Genomic DNA, 6,000 nt, shown 5'->3' with positions numbered 1-6,000 from the left:
GATTTGTGGGAGAATTATGGAAGCATTTGGAACTGTGGATTATGAGATGCCTACAGTGCTATAAGTAAAGCTCAATGGACCATTCTGTTGAAAGCTGAAAGATCTAGATGTAGAAAGAACTATGGTCTGTTCATTCTTGGTTTATGGGGGAAGATAAATCTTTGTCTGGACTGGGCCTAGTGGAAGTTTATGTGAGAGGCTAGCTATGTTCTGACTGGGTCCTGAGAACTTGAGCAAGGTTAAGTTTAGAAAAAAACTGGACTGCTATGATCAGGATATCGCACAGATATATATTCTGTATCATATGCATATCCTAGCTTCAAACTCCTAGAGTAGCAAGTATAAGTCAGAATGTGTGAATGTAGAGGCCAGAAAGCCAGAAAAGGTCTGTGCAGTGCATAGAGAGGTTATTCAGGAGGATTACAGAACATGGTACATGAAAGTAGAGGAGGGGAAGTAAGAGTGGAACATAAAGATTTAGTGATAGTGTTGGGGGATGGGAAAGGGATTAGGAAGATAAGATGAACTAAATCTAAGGACAGTTAATAAGCCTTATAGAAACAGATCATTTGGTAAGCTAATGTGTGTTAATACAGAGATGCATAATAGGCAAACTTAGCTCAGCTGCAATCCTAACACCTCCCATAGGCCATGAAACCTTTCTGAAAAGATGAAGGAAAGAATGGAAGAGCAATTAAATGAGAAGTGTGGGAAACATAATGCTATCTTCTGGTTACCTGAGCAAGATTGAGCCAGTCAGTACTTCTTCATAAATAAGGAAGAGGCTCACGAGACCCAACACCTCCGAGAATCCAGAATAAATAGTGACAATGAATGATTGATTGGTAAGGCAGAGTCATGTCCTTTAATAATGTAGCCACTGGTCAACATGTTTTCAGTTGTTATAAATTTATTAAGATTTATCTTATACACTAAAGTATAAATCTTCTTGGCAAATGTCTCACAAGCACTTTAAAATGTCCATTGTTTGTGTTTTATGAATGTTGGTTGTGTTAATTTAGTAGTTTGTTTGTTTGTTTATTTATTTATTTATTTATTTATTTATTTATTTATTTATTTATTTTGGTTTTTCAAGGTATGGCCTTGCTCTACTCCAGGCTAACCTAGAATTCACTATGTAGTCTCAGGGTGGCCTCGAATTCCCAGCAATCCATCTACCTCTGCCTCCCAAGTGCTGGGATTAAAGGCATGTGCCACCACATCTGGCAGTAGATAGGATTTTTAAATTTTTTTTTTTTGTTTATTTATTTGAGAGCGACGGACAGAGAGAGAAAGAGGGGAAGAGAGAATGGGTGCGCCAGGGCTTCCAGCCACTGCAAATGAACTACAGATGTGTGCGCCCCCTTGTGCATCTGGCTAACATGGGTTCTGGGGAATGGAGCCTTGAACCAGGGTCCTTAGGCTTCACAGGCAAGTGCTTAACTGCTAAGCCATCTCTCTAGCCCATTAGATAGTATTTTTAAGAAGTCTGTATAAGGAAAGTTGTCAACTTACTATATCAAGTGTTGAGAGTGTGGCATTAAATTTTGTAACTTTAATTTTTATGGATCCATGGTTAGTTATAATTTTTGATTAGTTTATTGGGTAATCAGTTTTCTATTTCCAGACCCTTTTGAGGCTATATTACACCATGGCTAAAATAACACTTTATAAAAGACAAAAACAAAGCCTTTTCTTTTGGGGATTTTATGTGAGTACCCTAAGTGTCCATTGATATTTCCCACTCAGGCTTGCTGGAAATTCAGTGGCTCCTAACTACACACAACATCCAGAATCTCAAATTATATCCATATTACCTTTGCAAGTCTAGCTTTATAGTTGGCCAAGAGTCAGGGAGACCTCACATTTTCTTCTTCTCCATTATCCTACTCCCCACTCCAAAAGCTCAGGAATCAGAAATGTCTGTCTGTGAGGTCTTTGCTTGCTGTTGGTGTCCATCTCTTTAAACTGGAAAGAAACATGGAAATTTGCCCCCCAAGAAGAAAACTAAGATAAACATAAATTACCCATCCACTAAAAGTTGTTTTATTCATTCTTCCACTTTTACAGTTTATCACTAAGGGCCAAAGAATCCATCATGCTTATAACTGGAAGCAAAACAAAGAGAAAATAAAAACATTTCCCATGTTCACACATCCTTTTGTGATTATCATTCCCATAGTACAAAGGCAATGTACCCAGCCCAAAACACCAGAAGATTATAACGGTACAGAAAGTACAGTGTAGCACACAAAACTACATGTTGAAACTGCTGTTTGCTATGTGCTTATTTGTTACACAGGATTTCTGGCTAGGCATAAAGGAGTAACATACTCATTCACTTATCATAGCTCCTAACTATGCATGTTAGCCAACTGGAACTAACAGGAAAAAGGTGTCACTAAGGGCTATCAGTGGTAACTTTAGGACAGAAAACTGACTTGAACAGGATTTGGAACAACTTATCAGAAAAAAAAAAAAAACCAGAATCAGGACTTGTATGCAATAATGTTACTCACGATAGAATATGAGGAATTAAATAATCACTTAATAGAATATTATGAAGCAACTGGAAAGTCTTGTAATTAATCTTAGCAGGAAACCAGTACAGTTTTGTAAGCTATAAGTGTAGGATGAAAAAAACATGAGTGTCAGAAGCACTTCAGAAATACAAGATGGCTTGATACATATGTGGCATTTACACCATAATAAAGAAATATCAAGGGGCTGAGGCTTAGCAAGTAAAAGTGCTTATTTACACAGTCTGCCAGCCCAGGTTTGGTTCCATAGTACTCACGTGAAGTCATATGCACAAAATGGTATATGTGACTAGAATTTGTTGGCAGAAGAAAAAGACCCTGGCATGCCTATTCTTTCTCTTTCTCACTCCCTCTTTGAAATAAATAAAATATATGCTTTTACAAAAATAAATGTCAAAGTGCTGGGGAGATGGCTTGGCAGTTAAATGAGCTTATTTACAAAGCCTGCTGGCTGGGATTCAATTCCCCAGCAACCAAAGTTTAAAAAGCCAGATGTGCAAAATGGCATATGCATCTAGTTTGTTTGCAATTGCAAGAGGCTTTGGGATTCCCACCCACCCCAAATATACATACATAAAAAAGAACTATTAAGTACAGAATTAAGGAGAATATTGATGCCTACCCAGGGATTACACAAGGCCTGAAAATGCTGATAAATCTACAATAACTTTTAGAAATAACACCACAATGGAATTATTTACAATACTTGGCACACAAAGCGATTAAGTTTGCTGAAAGGCATAATCTGTAAGAGAGATAAGAATTGAACTCTACCTATACAGGTCCAATGTTGCTATAAGAATTATAGGCACCAAAGTAGTGAGGGTGTATTGGTAACATTTCATTTCTGTGCTAGGGAATGAAAACCAAAGAAATGAATTTGGGCTCAAAATTTGACATACAAAATTTAAGTTTAAATCCAGTTCCTCTGATAGTTTCATCATGGCACAATATGAAATTAGAACAAGAATTATGACAATATTCGGTCTGTCTGTCTCATTTGTAGAATTAATTCTTATCAAAGGTAACAAGGTCTTTACTTTCTAAGTTTTGTAATTTAAAACCTTTACCTAACAAGTCATGTGAACCTGGAAACTAAGGCATACAAAGGAAAGATGTAGATCTGCTTTAGTGCTTGAGACTTTGAGAATTTTGAAATTGAGTTATAATTTCACAACACCATTGCTATTTTCCATAAAAGGGGCTGAATTCTTCTTCTCTTCTGATAGCTTACACATTCATTTGGACACAAGCTGAGAAAGATAACATGGAACCTGCAAAACTGACCGGCTGGCCAAACTGTGGGCATTTGCTAAGTCTTCTTCTGGAATAAGAGTTAAAAGAAAAACATCTATTTTTTCTTCAGTGTCAGAAAAGAGATGGTATGAGAAGAGTGGGGGGAAAAAGAAAGAAAGAAAGAAAGAAAAGGGAGATTTTGTGAAGGCGGTGACTGATGAGCTGGATCCCAGAGAATAGGCTAGATTGGCTCTCTCCTAAGACATTACCTGTTGTTGCGAGAAAGAATGGATGACGTGTTGAGATGGGCAAGTTGAGCCCAGGAAAAGAAACATGAACAAGTTTACAAAGAAAATATGTGGTATTTATAGTTCAATTTGTGTTGAGGATAGATCATAAAGAAGATTTAAGGGAATCTTTATCCTCAGTCCATCAATGCTTTGACATCTCATATACCAAGATCCATGGTAAGGGCCACCATGCAAACATATATGCACATGCACATGAAAGCAAAAGTACCTCTGCATGTACATAAACACACCTATGTTTATTACATGCGATGTCTTCTCTTCTTCTGTACTCAAGCATGTTCTCTGTTGTTTCACGTAAGTGCTCTGTGCCAACTCCCTGAAGGAATCACAGTGTCTGGGCAACAGAAAATGGTGCAGTGGTGGAATTCATGGGAGGGTCTTATGCAGGAAAAAGCAGGGCACAGAGAATAGCAACTTCGACTTGTTGTACAGGGTGATCTAAAGGGAGCTTAAGCCTGGTGGTTATTGTGGTTGTGAAGGCAAATTCTCCTTGCATCAGTGAGAACCAACTGAGCACCGCCACTGTAAAACACGCTGAGGAGATGTGGTAAGAGAGCAATCCAAGGAGGCCAGAGGAGGAACAAAGAAATGAATAGACACATGTGTGGAAGACTAAAGGCACGGTGCAGTGACTCATACTCAATTCCTAGCACTGTGAAGTACAAGGACTGCTGTGAATTCAAGACCAGCCTGGACTACAGAGTGAACTGAAGATCATCCTAGGCTAACATGAAACCCTGCTTCAATTAAAAAAAAAAAATGAAGTTGCTGGGTGTGGTGGAACATATCTTTAATCCCAGCACTCAGAAGGCAGAGGTAGGAGGATCGCTGTGAGTTCGAGGCCACCCTGAGAATAGTGAATTCCAGGTCAGCCTGGGTTGCAGTGAAACCCTACCTTGAAAAGCAAAAAGCAAAAACAAAAAACAAACAGCAACAACAAAAAGAATTCTCAGCTGGAGAAATGGATGGCTTAGTGGTTAAGCCTTTGGCTTGCTGACAAAATCAAAAGACACAGTTCTGATTCCCTAATACCCACATAAAACCAGACACACAAGGTGGTGCATGTGTCTGGAGGTCATTGGCAGTGGCTAGCGGCCCTGGTGTCAGCTTTCTCTCTCTCTCTTTCTGCCTCTCCCTCTGTCTCTTTCTTTCTTTCAAACAAACAAATAAAATACTTAAAAATAGTCTGCCTGTTAATCTCTATGTGATAGATACTGAATTATTCATGACTAAAATAAAAGCATCAGTATGAAATTTTGCCTCAAAAAGTTTTGAAATACAAGCAACTCTGAGATGTTTAAAATTCAGCCAACTAGAAAAATACAAAACTTGACATACAGTAAGAGGAAAGGAAAGAACCATGAGAGGAACCTCTCCTGGAGCCAGGCCTGAGCACGTGCGGCTTTTAAGTTAATCTTCACAGCTCTGCAAAGCAAGAACTGCTCTCAATTCCACAGGAGAGGACACAGAGGTTCAAAGTGTTGGGTAACCAGCTTTTGAAGTGACAGAATTTGTGAGATCAAAACACCTGAGTGCAAAGGCTGAGCTTTATCGACAGTGCCAAACGCCAATTATGAAACCGTACGATTATTTTAAGAGTAAGTTCATTTTAACAGATTGCATTTCCGTGCACAGTCCAGTTTTTCGAATCAACTTGAGGTCTCGAGTAGCTCTGTAATCTGCCCTTGGTCATTCACAGAATAGAAATAAGGATTTATAATTCAACTGTCTTTTTTTTTTTTTTTAAACAAACCTTTTGTTTAATTTCAGAAATGTTTAAGCCTTTGGAGTCTTGCACGCTTGCTCACAGACGAGTCTTTCACGCCGGTAGGGGGCAGACGACGATTTCTGTCCCCTCTGGCTGAGCCCGGGCGTGCCCCTCTTCTCTGTGTCTGCCACCTAGCTTCCTTAGC

This window comes from Jaculus jaculus, chromosome 13, assembly GCF_020740685.1.
Source record: "Jaculus jaculus isolate mJacJac1 chromosome 13, mJacJac1.mat.Y.cur, whole genome shotgun sequence".
NCBI lineage: Eukaryota > Metazoa > Chordata > Mammalia > Rodentia > Dipodidae > Jaculus > Jaculus jaculus.
This window is presented reverse-complemented; position numbering follows the sequence as displayed.